The sequence below is a fragment of the Podarcis raffonei genome, chromosome 6 (genome assembly GCF_027172205.1).
Source record: "Podarcis raffonei isolate rPodRaf1 chromosome 6, rPodRaf1.pri, whole genome shotgun sequence".
Taxonomy (NCBI): domain Eukaryota; kingdom Metazoa; phylum Chordata; class Lepidosauria; order Squamata; family Lacertidae; genus Podarcis; species Podarcis raffonei.
Genome location: NC_070607.1, coordinates 45,652,078 through 45,673,236, shown reverse-complemented (window position 1 = coordinate 45,673,236; position 21,159 = coordinate 45,652,078). Strand labels below are relative to the sequence as shown.

At 42.2% G+C, this 21,159-nt stretch overlaps 1 protein-coding gene across 2 annotated transcripts in view; it reads right to left on the bottom strand.

The window, feature by feature from the left end:
• The window catches only part of BEND5 (BEN domain containing 5), a 694,656-nt gene that overhangs the window by 32,490 nt on the left and 641,007 nt on the right, over positions 1–21,159 (bottom strand). The window lies entirely within an intron of this gene.

The window sequence follows — 21,159 nt, the reverse complement described above, 5'->3', positions numbered from 1 at the left end:
TGTCCTGATCCTCTCTGGGAGATCTCCCACTTGCCTCTTTGCCTCCCTTTATCTACTTGTAGATTTGTAAATAAAGCAAATATTCCAGAAATTCTGTTAAGTCTCTGTTCCTTCTCTCCCATTTAAACTGCTAAAGTACTATTTGCCCTTATAGCAACCCAGCCAGGTTTTGTAGGCAGCTTAGCTAAATTCCCCAGAGAAAGTGACAAATTTAGTGGAAAGCAGCAATGAGTCAGGGTTACAAAATAAGAATGGCTACAGATCAGGCAGTGGAACAGAAAGGAGATGAAATGGCCGAAGTAGCTAAATTAGGTCAGTGCATATGACTTTCCCGCTGCCGTTTTTAGGTTATGCAAATGACTCGGGGAGACAGAATTTTTAGGCTTCCCAAATTCACTGGCAGGGCTGAGAAAACACAGCCAAAAAGCAACCCACGATTTACAGCTACTCCGGAATTGGGTCAACATACGGCAATGTGAAAATTAAAGTCAACAAATGCAAAGTAATGTTTGTTGCTGTGCGATTCTGGGAGCCCCTGCTAGGCCTAATTTATATAAATGGCTCTGAGAAGCTGACTGAAAACTGGTTAAGTCTGCTGACAACATGGAATTGGGCATCCGAGTGGATGCAGCAGGAGGGGGGAGACCAGAAGAAGAAAGAAAAGCCAGCATAGAAATGTTAGAGTCTCTTTCTCCCAGCCATGTTGCTTGGCTGATGCGCAGCAAATGAGGCTTAATGTTGACAAATGCAAAAGCAATGCATTTTATTTCTTAACAAAAGCAGATGACAGAATAGGACTTTCCTGGGATCTCAGCAGGAGTAAGTTTGCAACATCCAGAGCAGATAAAGGGGGAAGGAGGGGAAGAGGCTCTTTCTTCACATAGCACAACCAAGAGATGCATTTTCACATAAGGAATAAGAAAGCAGAACTGCAGAAATAACTTTCACCTGCTCAACTTTTCTTCTAAGTAAAAAGGAATGAATTGGAAAATATATCTGCAAATAGATGTATTTGAATAGTAAAAACTCCATTACTATCCTGCTCAGAACTACCCCTCCTGTAAACAGGCAAAATACCTATACCTTCCCCAGACAAATGTCACACAAATTTTAAAAAGCAGAGAGCACCCCCAAACAAGCAACAATAAAAAGCCCATAAGCCTCAACTAAAAAGGGGAGGGGAGAGGAAGTGACAGGATGCCTTGGTGGGTGTCAAGGAGAATGTCTGAGGGTGTTGCGGTGCCCTTAGGTTCCATACTGGGGACCCCTAAATAAAATGGCATGAATAGCCAGAGATTAGCTGGAGACCAGGTTGAGGGGGTTTCATTCCCACCATGATGATTGCTGATGGATGGATATCCTTTGTGCTTAATTTATGCTTCTGGGTTTATTTAGCATGTATCTTAGAGGTGGGAAAGGGAAAGTATAACCTACAGGTCTGCCAGTTAATTGGGCCTCCTTAGCTGGGCCATGTGTAGGGGTCATTTCCCCTAAACTCTGATGCTTTTCATATTCCAGACATTCCAGAGTGGTCTTTCCCATTCAAAATGCAAAAGAAGAAACACTGCCGTTAGGCTGAATGAGAGAGCCATGTCAGACATCTGATTTCAGGTGTCATGAAAGGGCAATAAATGGTTTGCTATTTAATTTGTTTCTATTTTACTTTTACTACCAGGGAGGGAGGGAGGTACCTGTGGGATTTTCTGACTCAGGTACTAAATAACTTGACTGGCCTTGGTTATTACACACTTTGGCTTTCATTCATTCATTGGTTTGTCTATATTCCACTTTTTGGCTCAAAGGTCCCCCAAGCAGTGAACAGATTAATACAAAAGCGAATATAATATAAAATAGCAAACATCAGGTGCCCCATCATCCACACTTTGTGCACTAGTGAGCTACATGCATGCTCTCACCACAAAGGCAGTTCCCCAACATCTACCTCTCACTTAGAAGTCAGGTTGACTCACCCCTCCATCTTTGACCTAGGAGCAAGCCCATTCAGAAACAATTGCCAATGGGGAGTTTCCTCGCCCTCATCCTAACCCAAAGGACCAACCCAAAGAGTAACCTTCACCTTTAGCATCAGCTCCCTCTTTAGCGCTGCCTCAATCAGCCCACAGACACCTCCAAATAAACCTCCTTAGAAACAGCTAAGGTGTGGCCAAGTTCTCACTTTTGCTCTCCACAGGTGAGGCTAGATGGCTCCACCTTCTGGCTCCTCAACAAGCTGCTGTTCTCCACAGGTGCAGAAGCAGATGCAGTAAAGATGAGTTGGGGAAGCTAAAGTTGGCATTCGCCTTCCTATTCTTGTTACCTGCTGTCTCCATTTGTTTGCGTGAATGGAGGGGACAGGGGCACCATCTGCTTCTGCTCTAAACGGTGAATGCCTTGGGCTGGCTCTGCTTCCTAGCCATTGGCTCCATTAGGAAACACCTGTCAGACATTCGGCACATTAGCAAGCAATGTCAAGCAAAAAAGGGTTTGACCAGACAGCATCCATAACAGCATGGTATAGAAAAGGAGTGGGGATGTTTTTCAACCTAAGACCTGCTTTTCTTTCCGAGGAACCTTCCAGAACCCAAATGCCAGGGGTAGGTAGAGCCAAAGGCAAAGGTGGGCAGAGGAATGAATATGAATGTTACCTGTTTTCTGTAGGCTAGTTTCTACACACGCACACAGCCACACCCTCTCCATCCATTTAGGAAAGCATAAACACTCAAGAAGAATGGAAAGCAAGGTTGGGGAGGGGTGTGTGTCCTGGGAGTACAAAGGGCCAGATAGAGAAGCCCTGCAGGCCTGCGGTTCTTCATCCCGGGTCCAGGTTAATGATACAGACATTGGGAAGCACAACGCACACCAGAATTACCATAGAAGCCACAAGGAATAGTTGCAACTACAAAAGGAGAAAAAGCAATGTCTAAACTGAGTAAAAAAGGAGGACATTGAGGATAAAATGCAAGGTCCTACCTTGACCACCAACTTTATAGCACAATTAAAGGGTGTCTCCATTTAAAACAACATTCGTTCTGTAAGTTCCAGTGAAGCAAGAAGCATCTGTTGACACCAGCATTAGAGTGACTAAATGAATAAAAAGTCCTAAGCCACTGTAAAGAAGACCTGTGAAAGGAAAGGTAATATAAAGGGCTAGACACAGATGTACTGTATCAAATAAAATCCCAGTGCGTGACCCCTTTAAAAACAAATCAACTCAAGCTTTCAGACCTTCTGTGTGCATTAAGCCACTTGAAGCACAAGTCAAATAGTACAGAGATCTCTGCAAGACCACTGTTAACTCAGTGTTGAATCCGAATTCCCACCCCCAGTAATCCTACTAGTCCAAGGGCAGGTGGCCATTGGCAGATTTCAAGAGACTTGCTTAACACCTTGATAAAGAAAGAAACAATGGAAAGTACACCTAGAGAGCAGGTCATAAATTGCTAACCTAGAGAGCAGGTGGTAAATAGCACAAGTGGTTTCTGTACTAGCACAGGAAAAAACCTATCTTCAGTTTTATCCAAATTATACAATGAAATTTTAAGGTATTTAAAATCAGGGATGTATGAAACCTACCCGTTTAGTTCTATGGATATATCCACCTTGTGGAACAGTGATATTGCATGCCCAGGGTGATTATGTTCATTAGAGTAATATGTCATACCGTTGCTGCAAAGGTCATTTGCATTCTTGTTTAACTACTCTGTAATCAGAACATATTCTTCCCCATCATGCCTCATTCTATGCAATTGGTTTAACTGTCAATACTTTGGACAAGTCATCACTTCTTTTGCGTATTTGAATCAACAATAACTGCTTGGAAACTTATTACAGGAACACCCTGTTTTATTGTATTTCACCTACATTGCTGCTCAGGAGGAGGTTGCGGGTGCAGCTGCAGGCAGCCCAGCTGCTTCCAGGAGAAGGAAGCCCCCTGCTCCTGCCGTCCCTCTTCTTGCCACAGGAGTGGAGCTGGCTAGGGATGGAGGTAGGTTTTCCCTTCCCATTCCTGCAGCCAGCGGGTCATGGCTTAATAAGCAACTCTGTAGTGTCAACATAACTTCTAAATGCACTGGGAAACCATTGTAACTCACTTTAGTACAATATTCACTTTATTGTGCTGGTCTGGAACTGAACCTGTATATCTATGAGTCTATTTAATCCTCTATTTATTCCTCACACACATCTACAACTACAAATATGAAATTTTCACTTTGCGAGGCAATCTCATGGCGGTTATTTTCAGTACCCGTTAACTATAACTAATAAGAAGGTATTTAGGAAATTATCGCCTGATTATTAAAGTTTGATTGCTAATGATAGTGGACCCCTCTGGTGGAGAAGTTCATAGGAAATTTAAGAGAGAGAGAGAGAGAGAGAGAGAGAGAGAGAGAGAGAGAGAGAGAGAGAGAGAGAGGACTGACAGTCACATTGAAAGTCACCTCTTAAATCATTACAATATTAATTGTATAGAACGTATTTAACTTTTGGGACCAAATTCATGACACACAGAAGATCAAAATCATGACAAGATTCAAGCAAACACTTGTGCTACTAGATTTGCTCATGTTCCTATGCATACATACAACTCACAAATCTGTATCTTATCCATGTTGTCACAGAAGCTACTCAAACTCGCATTGCCCAAACCATAAGTGTAAACATTCCCTGTTACAAAGCTAAAAAGAAGCAGAGAAAGTGCCTTATATCGGGTGAAGATGGGCAGGGAAAAGGTACTATGGGGAAAAGCTCAAATGCAGATCACTGGTCTTTGGAGCAGCACTAGAGTTCAGAGACAGCGAGATTATGGGAATGAGCAAGATAGAGGTAGGAGGAAGACATTAATAATTACCTGTCCCAAGGAAGGGAGAGTAAAGAGTTTTATTGCTTTCAGAGTTTTAGTGTGACCTGCGGGTGCAAGGTCAGGCCTGGGTCTCGGACTCTCAGCAAAAACTAAGCACAAATTATTTGAGGCTAATCCGCCTGGACATCATTAACAGCAAGCTTGTGAGCTTTCAGTAAACGAGCAGAAAAACATTTTCTAGTCTCAAGTGTTGATGGGATGTCTCAAGGTAGGCTAGGTTTCATAAATTCCCACTGAGATAAATCCTCTCCCTACCCCAGGTTCCATGAAAAGGCATCCTTTCAGGGCAACACTGGCTTGTGCTTCCCGCAAGGGTCTTGACTAATGTAAGAGGAGGAAATGGGCATGGCTAAGAAGCCGGGAAGCAGAAAGGAGGCAAGATTTGTGATCCAGGTGAGCTGAAGAAGTAGTCTGACTCCCAACGGCATCCATGGTGTCCGAGAGCTGGAACAGGATGATGCGGAAGAGCATCCTGGAGGATTTCAAAAAGCTGAATGAATAGGAGAGAGACATAGGACAGCTTCAGTGGAGAAAGATTGGTCATAGTGGAGAATGAGAAGTGTCCAGTTAGTTGTAAGAAACTTCTTGATGGGCATGAGCTGTAACACAAAGAGTGATCTCATTAAGGACAGGGCTGGAAGGAAGGGGCATTGAATGCCAAGGATATAGCTGTCAATAAACATCACAATACAATTTTCCTGCCAGAGAGAGGCAGGGAGGTCATGAGAGAGCTCTGGTTAATCAAAACTCACAGCCAGGTGACTGAGATGTCCCTCATTGGGAAAGGTGGGGATGTTTCCAAAGGAATATAATCCAATTAGTGGGAGAAGATGCTTGCTGGAGGATGCCCTATTGTTACTTTCCTAGAGTTAATTGATAATTGAATAAGAGTTTAGTGGCAAAAGTTCCAGGAACTAATTAGGCTTGAGCATATGTCTTTCAGACCCTTGCACAGTTCAATCTCAAGTACTGTTGTTGTTGGGGACTTTCTTTAGCTTACTGCTAAACTGGGATGTGCTTAAATTTGAACAATAATCACTTTCTCTGATTCACCACAATGGCACCAGGTGCGCTGCTCAGAGCAAAGCTAAAATGCACACACAGTCTCCGGGCAAGTGCAGAGTTTCAGTTTAACTGAGTTCTCGGCAGCACTAGATAACAAAAGATAGAACCACCTTCGCTTTCAACAATTTGGAAGCTCAAAATGCAGTGGTTGACAATTAGCAACATCTTGATGAATGTCTGTATTTCTGGTTCTGACCAGCAACCAAACTTTTGGTGGTTCGAAATGCCTGGATTCCTACTGCCCCCTTAACTCTGGGGCACAGATTCTGCTTCTCATTAATATGAGGTAGTGTAGCAGACTAGCAATTGTGGAGGACATGATGAAGGCTGGACCACTACTGTGGGCTCGGCAGAGGATACCAGATGAAGCCAAAGGCTGTTAAGGGCTGAGCTTCCTGATTCATTTGAGTCATTGCGCTTAACAAACACTGTGATAATTTCCTAGTGCACTACAGGGAAGAAAGACAGATTGATAGTTACTACTCCTTTTCTGGTCTAAGAGTAAGCAGTAGAACATTGTGCCCTTGAAATCTGTAGAAGAGAGTGTTGGTTTCACTGTTGCTGCAGCTGGGTGACAGAAGACTGCATATTGGCAATGAAATGTTCAAAGAGGTATGAGCTGAAATCAGCTAAAACAATGAAAGGTTCACCAATGCAAGTGAGGCTGCAACCAGCTCTGTCAGAAATGCATAAACATAATGCTGAGGCAGGCCACATATTGACCTGGAAGATTGATTTCACGGCCTCCTAGAAGGAACATTAACTGTCTATGGCTGGAGTCTGAAGGTGTACTTCGCTCTGGGCTTTCACTGCTCTTTAGATCTGGAGTCTTTGCATCAAAGGTCATCAAGATCAGCCAGTATATGATCCAAGTTAGGGGCCTGTCAGAAGAAAATCTCAGAAACAAATCACCCTGTAGCAGCAGCATTAGTTCCAGGTAGTTTAATGGGCCCGGGGTGCTTTGAAACAAGAGCTGCTCTTTATGTTTTAGGGAGATATGATGGAATGCCACCTAAGAATAAGAGTTTTCTGGAAGCCCTGGTTACAGGCCTATGATTACTTGTGCTATAGATTAACAGGAAAAATACTAACAGAATATTAGGGACCAGGTTCATTATATTCTTTAAACACAGTGAAACACAGTAGTACGTCTTAGGGCTTTTAATGTTAAATCTGTACATTAGTCCTTGCCCATTTCACACATGCTTGTGGCTGCATCTGAGATACTTCATACAGGCTAGAGATGCACTCCCTTGTAAATGTCAAGGTCAAACACAAATATCTTGCACAGCACTTCCCCTGCAGTTTCTATGGACTCCCCATAGGCCCTGATGAACCCAGTTCCATATTAAGTGGAAATCAAAGCAAAAGTTCTCTCACATGACAAACCCACTGTACTACATCCCAACAAATAAGCATGCATGCCCTGATGCCATTCACACACTTCTGTGATGGGAAGTGGTAATACGTTAAACACTTTGCGGTATGGAGCTAGAAACAACACCTCTTAGAAACAAGGTAATTCCAGAAAGAAACGAGTACCAGAATGAGGAGGGAAGACGATGCCCAAATCTTTTTTGCAGGTTGCGATAAGGGAGAGCAGGGATTTTGCTCACATTCTGACCCCACTTGAGTAGCACCAACACACAGATCCTTAGTTTCTTATAAGCATGCCACATAAATCCACGGGACTCTTAAGAAACAAACACTGCATCCATACAAAATACAATCCAGATTCCATCAGGGGCTCTTCTGTATTTGTGTCTCCCCCCCACCCCAGCAGTTTCCAAAGTGTAGAAGAGTTTGCAAATTGTATCATGCTGTTCCTGTTAATGCAGCTCAGGCTGTTGAGGGTCCTCATCCCCAGTCAGAGCAAGAGTCAAGTAGATTTGCTAGGAAACTGTTCTGACTTCTGCAATGTTTTCCCTCCTCCTCTAGCTCATTTTCCATTGACACCTCTAGCCTGGTTTTCTGCTTCCTGGCAGGGTTAACTGGCAGACCCAGCAGGGGGAAAAGGAATGTCTCTGCCCCCTAACCGATTTCCTTTTATCACTGCTTGCTGTCCAGTTTGCAATGAACAGTTGGCTCCTGAAAGGGTTACACTGCCAGCTCAACATGCAGGCGATTTATTACAATTCCACGATGAGGCCTAGTTTATACCACACAGTCGCAAAAGTGTGACCTGCAGCTGCAGAAAAGTTCTTGCCACCGTGAAAGAGCACAGGTAATTCATTGAAGCGACACTATTTAGACTCTCGCCGAGCAGAGCAAGATGGTCTAGAGGTCTCAGCAGATCAGGACATCTTGGTCTCGTCAGCCCAGCTAAGGCAACCATAAATAAAAACAGCCCTAGGGATTGTTCTCAGTTTCACCAAGAGGGACCACTTTGTTCCCTGCAGTGGGTTAAGGTGAGGGGGGCTGTTTTGTTTTTCACAGGCCAAATGACTAGATCATGTCAAGAAATACAACCGGCCATTAAGTGAGTTGGTATGAGGAAGCCTCAGCTCACTGCTGATATCTATGAAGTTGTAATTCTTAAACTGCTTCAGAACAGAACATAAAGCATAAAAGTGATTGCATTAAACAGAAGCTGGGACTTTCAGGAAACAGTTTAAGATGGACAAAGCACTGTGCAGCTCAAGATGGAAACCTGGTGTCTGTTAACTTCATTATTCAGCATGACACACACACCCCTCCTTTAAACCTATTAGATATGACTGCATTTGCCCCCAGGAGCACATAACCATTTACCCTCCTATTCAATGAAGAAATCTAAAATAACTCAGTTTGAAAATGATGATGGGACCACTTTTTTTCTGAAAAGGACACTTATTTGCTAAATTTAGCAGGATACTTTTAAGAGAATGTCAGAAAGACGTTTTGCCATTTTTTGATGGAAGGGAAGGGGAAGAAACCTTTATTTTGGCAGAAGGTGTTGTGTGACCTTCTGTCTCAACAGGCTCAGATTAACCTCCAAGCCTATAGGAATATGTGTCATTATAAATTTATTTTAAACAATTTACATCCCATCTTCCTTCCATGCGAGAAGCAGAGGCAGCGAGATTTCACACCATACCCTGGAACCACAATTGGGGAATGACCCTGCTAATCCACTAGTTACAGCATGCATGGATATCAATTTAGACATCATTTGAGGCGGGTGGGCAACTGCACCAGCAATGATAAAGGTCTGTCCCCACAGGGTACAAATGTGTTATGTATGAACCCCAACCCAATTTTCTTCATCAAAATTTTAATATAGATTTAAGATGTGCCAGGCACTAGTGATTGGCTCCATGGGGTTCCAAGAGCAGACTATCTGAAAAGTAGCCTACTGCTTGCTCACATTCCCCTGTTCCCTTCTTTGGCTGGAGCTTACCATGCACTGCTTTATATCAGTATTTACTCAGCCCTTTTTATGGAACACATACTGTTTTAGATATAAGTAGTGCTATTACAGGCTCACAAAAACAACATGCGCTCAGCATTCTTAAAACATTGGCCTGAGCTCTGGTTTTTGGTGGGTTTTTAAAAATATCATTATTGCTACATTTCTACAGAATTCTCTGGTTTTACTCTTTCGAGAAACAACACATCCAAACTGCGTGGCTGCTTTTGGTTTCCTGACACTGGGTGGCTGCATTTTGTTTCTATTCATTTTTAATTTACAAGCAGGTGTTTGAAAGGAGCCATCCCAGTAAGAGGCCCATTGATTTATGTTCTATTCCAGTAAGTTTCCTTTATTAAAAATGGCACCAGCAGGAGTAGCTTCTAAAAATGAAGGACTCCTATTGGTTTGACAATATGCTTGCATCGTTCACCTGCTCAAATCTCACCCAACCAATTTTTTTATTTATTCACACCTTATGTATGCATTGTGAGGAAACAGGGTATGTAAGCAACTCAGCTCTGGTTCATACATTTGCATGAAATAGTGGGGCATAGGGTCCCTCTTTGCAAATAACCTCCCATCTGAGCCAGGCCCTATGGGGGGATGCCTGGAGGATGCAGAGGCCTGCTTCACTTGATTCTTTCAGGGAAGGGGGTCTGTGAACTGGACCGGCATGTGACTGAGCTCACACTGGCAAGAGTTTTCTACATGGAAGAAGGGAGGGGTTTGTGTCGCTCTCCCAGCGTCCTGTTTTGCCAGTGCTTCTGTGGTATGGATGCTGACTGCCAAAGGGCTGTTTAACACTTTGCACAGCCAACATGATTTCAGCATGTCTATCACAATGAACACCATACCAAATGAAAGGGTATGAAAGACTAAACAAGAGGTGGAAGGCGGTTGAAATGAATTTGCCCATTAACCTACAGCAGGGCAGTAGTGGGGGGGGGTCTACTTTTCCACTGAACTGTTCTCTAGAAATGAAATGACATGATTTTAATTATGCTGATCTTGTGTTGTACTCTGGCTAATTAACATTGCCCCACTGGTAGAAAAGCAACCACAACAGACAGCAGAACCAATCCCAGGTGAATTAGCCTATTTAACTGTAGCAGTTCTTTGTTGGCCTATCAGCTCTGTGAAAGAATAGTGTGTCACCTTTCCCTCTACTACAGTGTAAAGACCATAGCCAAGAATAAGCATTCCCTCAATGCCTTTCTTAGGTTTCTTTTGCACCCTGTTTTCAAAGCAGTTGGCAAAATATCCTATTTTATTTAACCACTCAACCTTGTTAGACTGAGGGACAAATGTCTTGCCTAAGAATGACTTGGAGGGATTGGTTCTTCAGTATTCCATGCTCAACCATTTTATGCTCTACAATGTTGCTTTTTTATTTCTTTCTTTCTTTCTTTTTTTTGTCTGCAGTGTTTCAGAAATGCCCCTGCAACACAATCATTTAACAACATGGCTCCCGGCACCTAACGATCGTGAGACCCACCACTGGTACCTCAGTTACACTTCCACACAAAATCCTAAACAACTCCTGCAATGTTAGAAGGAGGCCCAAAGAACACCTATGGATGAATAGATGACATCAGTGAACATTTTGGAGTGATTTACAACAGCTTTGGTATCAAACAAATGTGGTGCCTGGAAACTATCCTAAAGGGACGCCAAGAGAGCTTTTGAGCCGGTTTTAAAACTCTGTTGATTGCTGTTTTGACAATAAATAATCCCAGAAGGGAGTTACTGAACAGATTGCAGCACTGGAGGATTTTGAAACAGAAAATACAAAAAAAAGGGCGGACCATTTCTCCAAGGACTGACAGACAGTATGTCCATTACATGTGTGCTGCAATGGGTGATGAGGAACATATATTCCCTATAGGATACAAGGAAACATATATCCATGCTGCATAAAGACTCAATGCCTGTTTACAGCATTAAGATTTAGACGTTGCCATGCCCAGGTTTCATCCTAGGACTGTTAATCTTTAATGATGATTTTCCAGTTAAAAATCCCTAGACCAGTCACAGATCCTTGTATTTCTGTGTGAAATCTCCAGTCTGATGGGCATTCTGTCTAGTCAGCAACTCTACGCCAGAATGTTGTTGCTTCAGATCCACCTCTGCCCTTGCTCCCCACTCCTCCAAGGTTGTGACTTAGTGCTGGTGGCTTATTTCCATATGCTACACCTGTTCACAAGCCACAGGCAGATGAAAGAGAAGTTAAGACTCCCTGATCTCATCATGGACTTGTTCAAATGTAAACAAGTCTGAGTGGCAATCAGGTCATCTGTAAACATGATCCTATTATACCAATCTAAAGAATGTTCCTGGAATGTGAACTAATGCAATATACAACAATATTGTTGGGAATTACACTGCCCAACTATACAAGGTAGAGAGACATTTGGTATGGTATACCCTGTTTCCCTAAAACAGGCTCTAATAGGAACCTGGCTGCAATGCAAAAGCTGAGGACAAAAACACCTGCCTGAGTTGAGTCACCATCCAGTTTTCCCTCAACATGCTGATTGGGAAGCAGCAGCAGTTTTTTCATTTTTTTATTTTGATGTGACAAGAGCTAGGCTGGCTTTGGAGTTGATTAACATCATCTGTTGCTGCCTATGCACTTGCCCCTGCACCCTCATATGTACAGGTGGTGGTTCATGATGCACATTTATAAACAAATGGGTTGCTGTTTTTTTTAAAAAAATACCCTATAACTCTTGTACCTCCTATGGCGGAAACACACCCTGTAAAGATTGTTCCTGAACTTCCCACTATAATGAGATGATGACACTGAAAGAAATATTGCATCAGGTTTGCAGAACAACTTTGTAGTATGAAGTTATCTTTTAAGAATGCCCTTCTTCGATACAACAAAAACCCAAATGTAAAGCAAGCTTTGCCTCCTATAACAACAACAAAGTAAATGTCCAGATAAACTGATCCCTAACTTGACTCACAAACTTCAGCTACAATCAATGGCAGTGTGAAACGTTCCATAAATATTGTGAGAATGCGAAAACACCTGCAACAGCAAGCAATTAACTCCTTCCTTTTATTAAAGCCTCTTTTAAATCCAGCTACATACTTCTACAGTGACTGCTAACCTTGAATTCACATTGGCAAGTGTGTCCGCAACTGGCTTTCTGTGTGGATCACTTTTGAGAACATTTAAGACAAATGTCTGCCTGTTCTTCAGTCACCTCTTTCCTAGCCAATAAGCCGTGAAGCTACTGAAATCATTGGCAAAATTACTCTTGATGTTAATGGGGGATGGTTTGGCATAGCACACTGCAGCAAGGGGATGAATTGAGGCTGATGCACATACTAGGCTGATCCTGGCATGGTCTGACAGGCTAGTGCTCCAGTTTATGCCTGATGAGGATATAACCCAAAGAGAAGAATGGAGCAGAGACAAATGTCTTTCATCTATTTACAGCAGCATCTGTAACCCTAAATATGATTATTTGCTGTCTTCTGTATGTAAGAAAAGGATGAATCTCAACCTATTATAGCTACAATGTGGATAATTTCTTTCCCCCAGCTATTACAGACATGCTTGAATCACCATGATGATAACTACTGGCCACCATCGCTGCCTGCCAAGTGAAACTGAAGCTATAAAGATTTTAAAAGCAGGGGCAGTGGCTTGACTTTATTTCACAGCAACAAAGAAAACATCCAAATATTTCTCCTGTAAGGACATTTGGAGGAAGGAGGAAAATCTCATTTGTGCCACAAGAGGGCACTTTAACTACAGACAAATGCAATCTATGCTGTTTAGGAATCACCCAGGAAAGAAGGTGATGGAGGAAGAGGGAAACTGCTTAGTTATCTCCTAGCTTGTAGGATGATGGCATTTGACTGCAGAGATACAGAAAGATGCACCAAGCCAGTAGTTTGCAACAGAATTCCCTATTTGCCTGTTTGTTGTTGTTGTTTTCTTTTTCTTTTTTAAAGTCATATGGGCTAACCCATATATACTGCAAAAGGGGCAAATTGTAAGGAAAAACGAAGATCGTATTGACCAGATGCAGGACACATGGCATTGCTTTTAACATGAAAAGCCACAAGAACGTCAAAGCCCATGGGTCCAAATCAGTCTCCTAGATCGGACGTGCATGACCCACCAACCCAAGTGCAGATCGCCAGCCATGCAGGACAGGACTGTTCATAGGGGTTTGAGAAACCTATTGGGATCCTTTCTTTTGCCCTTTGCCTGGAACTGCCAAACAGAATGCAGAGATTGCTATGCATATATATGGGAGGCCACAATACAGGGATGGGAAGCTAAATCTGGCTTGGTGGTCACAAGTTGGGCTGGCCTGTCACTATAGGTGCTCCTTAACTCCCCATACTATTTCTGATGCCCTTTCTAGGTATCTTTCTCTTTACTTGCACTCTGCATGGAGAGGGAAACCATTAGGGGACCTTTGCAGATATATCCACAAACTTTACTAGCAGAACACATTTTTATACGGTGAAATCATGTCCATTTGAGGCTTGAAAGCCAACCCCTCCCAAATAAACTCCCCATTTGCAGCCCCTTACCTGCACAGCTACCTGATTTCACAGAGCTCCGTGTGAACATGAGTCTTTCTGTGTGCACTGGAGCTGCAGAAATCTTGTGACTGGTATCTGCCTCACACACGACGGCGATTACGGTTTTGGAATAACTCAGAAGGCTCTTTTAAGTTTGTCTGGTGTAAGTCTTTAAAGTTAGCAGGCACATAAATAAGCCAGGCACGGACAAACTGGGGATGAAGGTGTGTTTCTCAGACAGAGCTGGCAGCTGCCTTCGTTTATCGGCAGGCCATTTATCATCTCAAGAAAAATATTGACGGTTCACAAGATTCACACTTACCCTGGCCCTGGGCTGAAGAAATGCTGTCTTCCAGGAAGGCTTTGAAAATGGAACCAAATCAAGGAACTGTGCCTCAAAAAGAAAGGGAGGGCATTGTATTAAGCAAGCAGAGGAAAGCGGGAAGACTTCTTGTGTGAAAAGCTGGCTACAAAAGGATAACACTGGTGCCAGGCACTGGGAATACATTTCTAGTAGATTCCATTCTTCTATCCCAACAAAAGTAGGCCTAAAAAGACTGATGAGGGAATTTTCAGGATATTGCCAGAGAGAACAGCTGGCCGTGAATTACAGGAAAACCAAAGTCATGGTTTTCTCAAGAAACTATAGAGCCCATAGATGGTGCATGGACAACCAGCTAATTGAACAGGTCAAATTTCTTGGCCTTATTTTCCAATCTACAGGGTCATGGGGAGCACATCAGAAATGTTCAAAAGAAAAAGCATCCCAAAGCGCCAAAATTCTGACACGCTTTTTCTACACAAAAGGTGGTAAACATGCACTATCAGTCCTAGAAGTGTTCCAAGCTAAACCCCTAGGACAGTTATTATATGGGGCTCAGATCTGGACAGGCACTCAGCTTGGATCTACAGAAGCTGTCCAATCAAAGTTCTTAAGGCAAATTTTCTCTGTACCAACTCATTGCACCTAGAGGCTAATCTTCCCTTGGTAGAATTACGGGTATGGCATAGGACACTTAACTATTGGCTTCGCCTAAACTGAAATCCCCCTGGTCTAATATCCCATGTGCCGCAAGATTGTCACAAAAGCGCCTAGACCAAAATTGTCTATTGAAAACTTCACTCTTGTGGTTTATCACCACAACAGCTACTCACACAGGGTTTTAGTAAAGCAAACAGTCTAATTAGTAAGCGCCTAAATGATATCAAGCGAGAGAACAACTTGGCCATAATAAGGAAATTTTGCCCATGATACAACTATTTTCCACCTACCCATTTCGACTTGGTGGCGCATGCCCTTCTGGCTTGCACTCTTTATAAAGACTTGAGGAATGTTATCACACCTCTTTTATTGTCCATTCCGGGTCACCCAGCCACTGTCACAGTGTCCTTTCTTTTGGCAGATCAAGATGAGCAGGTGACAGCAAAGATTGCAAGGTTTTTAGCCGGGGCAATTAGAATAAGATCCACTATTTGACTATTGATTCAAAACCCAAAAATGTATTTTATATAATTGACTTTTTATCTTTATTCTTTGTATATCATATTGTTTTTTTATTGCTATGGCCAGTGGCTGATGCAAATAAAGATTCATTCATTCATTCATTCATCTCTAGTAGCTGCATACTGCAGAAGTTGCTTCGGACAATAGCTGAACCATTATGTCTTTGCTCCTGTAAATGTAGATGTGTCGACCACACACACCTGTGCCACAACTTAACTAATGTCATTCCAGGATGGCGGGCTCAGAAATAAGCTGTATGTCTCAGAAAAGGATTTTAGCACACTGTTTGTCTAGCCTTTCTTAAACCAATAACTTAAGGGCAAGGGCCAAGGACGGAGCGTTATGAGCGCTGCATTCCTGGTTTGTGGAGCCACTGGTCAGTGGCAAGGAGTTCTGAGCAGGGCTCCTGCTAAGGTGACACATTGAGCTGGGTTTAAGGTCTTACCCTTGGCATAAGAGGGCAAGTGGGTGAGGATGCACATCTGGGTTCCCTAGCAATTTCCTGTGCCCTTCCCTATTGCCTCTGGATGGCGCCGGCTTACCCATGATGAGGGGTGGAAATCATAAAGCGAGAACTAGCCATGCCCAGCTGAGAAGTACTGAGTCACTTTGAATGGAGAAACATATATGCTAGTTATAGGTAGTAGTTAGTAGTTAAATTTGTGGGGAAGTGTATCCACAACTGTTTCTTTGCTGACTTGCTTAAGTATGGCAGAGTGGATTGTATGTGAAGGAGAAGAAAAGCAAGAACTGTAGTTAGTCTAGGATTTGTTATTCTGCTGAAATGCAAGGATTTCTAAGGAGCCTGAGAGATCTAGTTGTATCTCCATGGGGATTTAGGCACCTTACTGCTGCTTGTTCTCTGGGTCAGCTTCTAAATCTCATGTCCAGGGGATTAAGGCACAAGTCAGAAAAATATACAATCACAATGATACCATGAGTTCTGGTTGGTGACAAGTATGAGATGGAGCAATGATAGACAGATCCTGCACCACTTCTTCTTCTTCTTCTTCTTCTTCTTCTTCTTCTTCTTCTTCTTCTTCTTCTTCTTCTTCTGCATCTCACATTCATCTTTGCATATACCCCTCTCCAGTGTTCTTGGTTGTTTGCTTCCTGCACCCACGTAAGTCCTACTGTTAATCTTAGATAATGCACTCATCACATAGGTGGCTTTTAAAATGGTAGGGTCCTACACAAGCATATTCCATTGGCCTGAGTCATCTCTTGCCACATATCCCGCACATGTCCATTTTAACTCTATGGACATATGCAGGACACCTGGCAAGCGATGGAATAAAGTAGCGCTAGTGTGGAGATCTCTTACATGTGAAGAGATGATCAACCCCGGAAGATAGTTCCACTTAAATTATTGGTAAAGTGAGCTGAGAAATAGCACAGAATTTGTTAATATAAAAGCAGCAGCAACACAAATGAATATGGATGTCTGACGCCACAGTTGCAGTACAGAATGGAGTCATCTAAAGTAACAGTGTTAAAAAAAAACACCTCTTGGAAAAATAGCTCATTTCTAAGTCCATTCCAAATTTTAAGCTTCAACATGGTCTTGCAGACATCAACAGGAATAAGTCTGTGCTTGTAAGACAACACACGCACAGCCTCTTTCCTGTTCCCAAAACATATTTGGCGGTGGCGGCAGCACTACCACCACACGGGGAACTCTTGAGAAGGGCTGGTACTGTTCTCCTAATTATGCCTGAGGATGCTGCCACCACAATGTCCCAGATACAAGGACCAGGGAATTCTAAACAATGGGCATTCATTTCCACACACACCCCCAAATCCAAGATCTGTCACTGCCAGGGCTTTTTTTTCCAGCCAGAACTCACTGGAACTCAGTTTCAGCACCTCTCAGGTGGGCGCCATTGCCATTGTAAGAGAACAAGGGAGGTGTCCGTGGTGAGTTCTGGCACCTCTTTTTCTAGAAAAAATAGCTTTTGAGTAGTAGTGGTGGTGACCCGTGCTATCTTAGAAACTGCTTAAATAAGATTTGAAGAGTGGGTGTTCATTGTTTATGAGGAGGGCTAGATTTTACTCCTTAGGACAAATCATGCCATTTTGTACATGGCAGCCAAAGTAAAAAACAAACTACATTTAACACAGAAACGAAGATGCCTGTAACGAAGGTCCTGCTCTTAGGGCTGTTCAGCAACAGGAAAGTGTGCCAGATTTGCTGAATTCACTGGAACTTTGTTTGCTATACTAAAGGTGGATTCAATTTCTTTCTTAGCTTCTCCAGTCACTTTTTTAAAATGTAGGGCAGGGAGAAAAAATCCGTACCTAGCAGGATGCTGTGCATTGTCATTAATTAAAGTCTCTAGAGAGTACAAAGGCAAAAGCAAAAAATGAAAGTATTATTGCTAAATTAAATCAATATTGGCTGCATTCTCTTGTGACATAAATACAAAATAGGCATGCAGGCTTCCCATGGTCTCTGGAATTTGAATGGCATAAATAATATGATGCCTTCCTAGAGCAGATTACCAAGCATTCAAAAAGGTGAGATGTAGTAGTCTATGAGAGATTTTATTTCTGTAGGGGATGCCCTAGGGGATACTACCATTCCAGTAGTTTTGACCAATCAGTGGTCACTTTGGCAGTTGCTGGTTGCCCTTATTATTACTCCTACTACAGGGAATCAGGCAGAGGGCCTTCTTGGTAGTGACACCCACCCTGCGGAATGCCCTCTCATCCGATATTAAGGAGATGAGTAATTATGTAACATTTAGGAAACATCTGAAGGCAATCCTGTATAGGGAAGCGTTTAAGGTTTCAGGATTTATTATGATTTATATATGCTGGAAGCTGGGTCAATCCAGTCAGATGTGCAAGGTGCAAATTCTTATAATTAATAATTATTAATTATTATATTCCAGCTTTGCACCAATATGGTGGCATCTAATGTTGATCTTGTTTTGTTCATGCTCCAAGCTGCCAGGTCCCAGAATTTATCTCCCCTTTGCTCAGACACCACCAGCCCTAGTTCTTGCCACTGTCATCTCACAACATTCGCTATTTTACAAAATTCGCTATTTTATTTGTAAGGATTTTCTTATATGTTACTCTAATCCTACTCATATCCCCCTTATTAATTACAGAGCCCCCCCTCCAAAAATAATAATCCTAGTAACTCTTAAAAGGTCTTTCTTTGCCTCCTTGCATTGCCCATCAAAACAATCTCTCTGGCTTCCCTGTATACCATTTGTGGCATTGGGATATATCAGATAGGGTCTGATGACTGTATTACACACACACACACACACACACACACACACACATTGTGCCTTGGTCAGACCACACCAGGAGTACTGTGTGGACTCTCCTTCCTTGGACGTTTTTAAGTAGAGGTTGGATGGTCATCTATGTATGATTTAGTTTCAATTCCTATATTGTCAGGGGTTGGACCAGCTGATCCTCAGGGTCCCTTCCAACTCTACAATTCTATGAAACGTAGAAGCTCCACTTCTATTGTAAAGAGCCCCATTGAATCTCTGGCTAGAAAAGGAATTTCCCAGAGACATTCCTGCAAGAAGTCTAGAAGCACAATACAGTACAGTGAACTTGTAAGCTTATTGCAGGCAAACAGGAACTTATATGGAGTGAGGAAGTATGTGTGCAATAATTGAAAATGGCTTTTGTTTTAGTGTGGCGATAAAGCAGTATTTCTCAGATGGTACCGAGGACCAGGATCTTACTAATGGCTTGCTAGGCTGATACTATTATAAACTTGGCAAATGGTGCATGTGGAAGCTACTAGTGTACTGTAGCATTTGCTTTTGCTGCAATTAATTGATAACTAGATTCCTGCTGACACTTACTTTTTTCCAGAAGAGAACTGGCAGAAGATATGCAACTAGCATTTCATTTTCTCATTATAAGGGAGCACACTTAAAAAAAAAAAAATCTACCTCTTGATACCAAGCACATTGGAATGTGAAGAAAAAGAACTTGGGGGGAGGCAGGGGCCAGGGAGCTGAGTTCTGAGTTAAAACAAATGTTGCTAATGGAGAAGGCAAGGGAACAGGGTATGGCAGTGCGTGGTGGAACAGCAGAAACCTGCCTTCACATATTGCTGAAAAGGAGGGTATGCATCACCACATCCAATGCTAGTCCAACTCAGAGTAGACTCACTGAAGAGAACAGGCTTGACTAACTTAGGGTCATTAATTTCAGTGAGTCATCTCTGAGCGGTCTTAGTTGAATACTACTCTTCTGGACACATTTTCAAATAGAGGGCTGTCTTCCGATAGCCTTTCAAACAGAAGACTGTAAAATCAGGAACATGGTCAGCTTCTGCCTTGCTCTGCATAATCTGTAAGTGGTACATGTGTGTATATAGGGCTGTACCCAGCAGTGTTAGAATAGAACCATTAAAATCACTGTAATGAACTTAAACTAGTTACAGGTAGGTAGGCGTGTTGGTCTGCTGTAGTCGAAACAAAATAAAAAAATTCCTTCCAATAGCACCTTAGAGACCAACTAAGTTAGTTATTGGTATGAGCTTTCGTGTGTGCATACACACTTCTTCAGATACCTATGCATGCACACAAAAGCTCATACCAATAACTAACTTAGTTGGTCTCTAAGGTGCTACTGGAAGGAATTTAAACTAGTTGCTTTCATTTATTTCAGTGGGTTTGCTCTGAGCATGACTTAGTTGGATTCAACCCATAAAGTCTAGCCCAATAATATGCAATAGTTATCCCACACAATTGGGTGGGAAAGATCAGGGATGTGTGGATGTTAGGTCAATTTTGTAGAGGCAAGACCAACCAAGGAGGAAGCAAATGGATGAGATCCAACATGTTTAGCACATTCATTGTGCCATACGCACACATAAGATTCGACATCAAGGTGGGGTGTGAAGTTAAAAATGCATTCAGTTTGAAGACTAGCAACATGGCAGCTCTAGAGAAGACATTCTCAGAATTTCTATTCAGGTAATAGAAAGAAATCTTATTTTAAATTTAGCAATATGCACCATACATGCATCTGTTTGTACCTATATTATCATTTAATCTGAGCAGTCCATACACCCACGCGCGCGCACACGTTGTATTAATACTTTCTTTTAGAAGCTACACTGACAAACATGAAACATGTGATACACAGATTTTTGTAATTAATCTATGCCCCGGGGGTCATTCGAAGTGTTCATTGCCCCGTCTTATTTGTACTTCAGACAGATACATACACACACACAGGTACCAAGTCAGTTGCCAAACTAAATCTCCAATCTGACACTGTTGCTATCAACTTTACTCTCTTCAGATAATTTTTGTAGACTGTTCATAGTTTTTAAGCCCTTCATTACCTCCACTGCCTTTCAGCTTAGTATTGCCCTTTCTGTTGCACCTAAGTTTTGCAAGTATAACTAATAGGAATTTAACATTTACCAAAGAATTATTTCAACTATAGGTTTAATAGCATTTTTATGGTTCTCTGAACAGCCAAGAGTTTAGCTATCAGTTCCATCTGCTTCACTTCCTTCCAATTTGCTTATATGTAAGAGAAAAGAATAAGGACAAGCTTAAAGAAGGAAAAGAAAAGAAATTGTGGTGCTCCCATTTAAATATGTTTCCCATTTAAACACTTTTCTCCTTGTAATTTTTTTGTTTCTCTGAAAAAACACCATAAATCATAACCATTGTCCATTTCTGTTTAAATAACCAAACTAAGAAGTTGAAAGAAGTGAACTGGGGGGGGGGGCACAGAGTTGATTTATTCTGTGCTCTTATTGAAATGTAAAGCATAGGAGACATTTTCAGC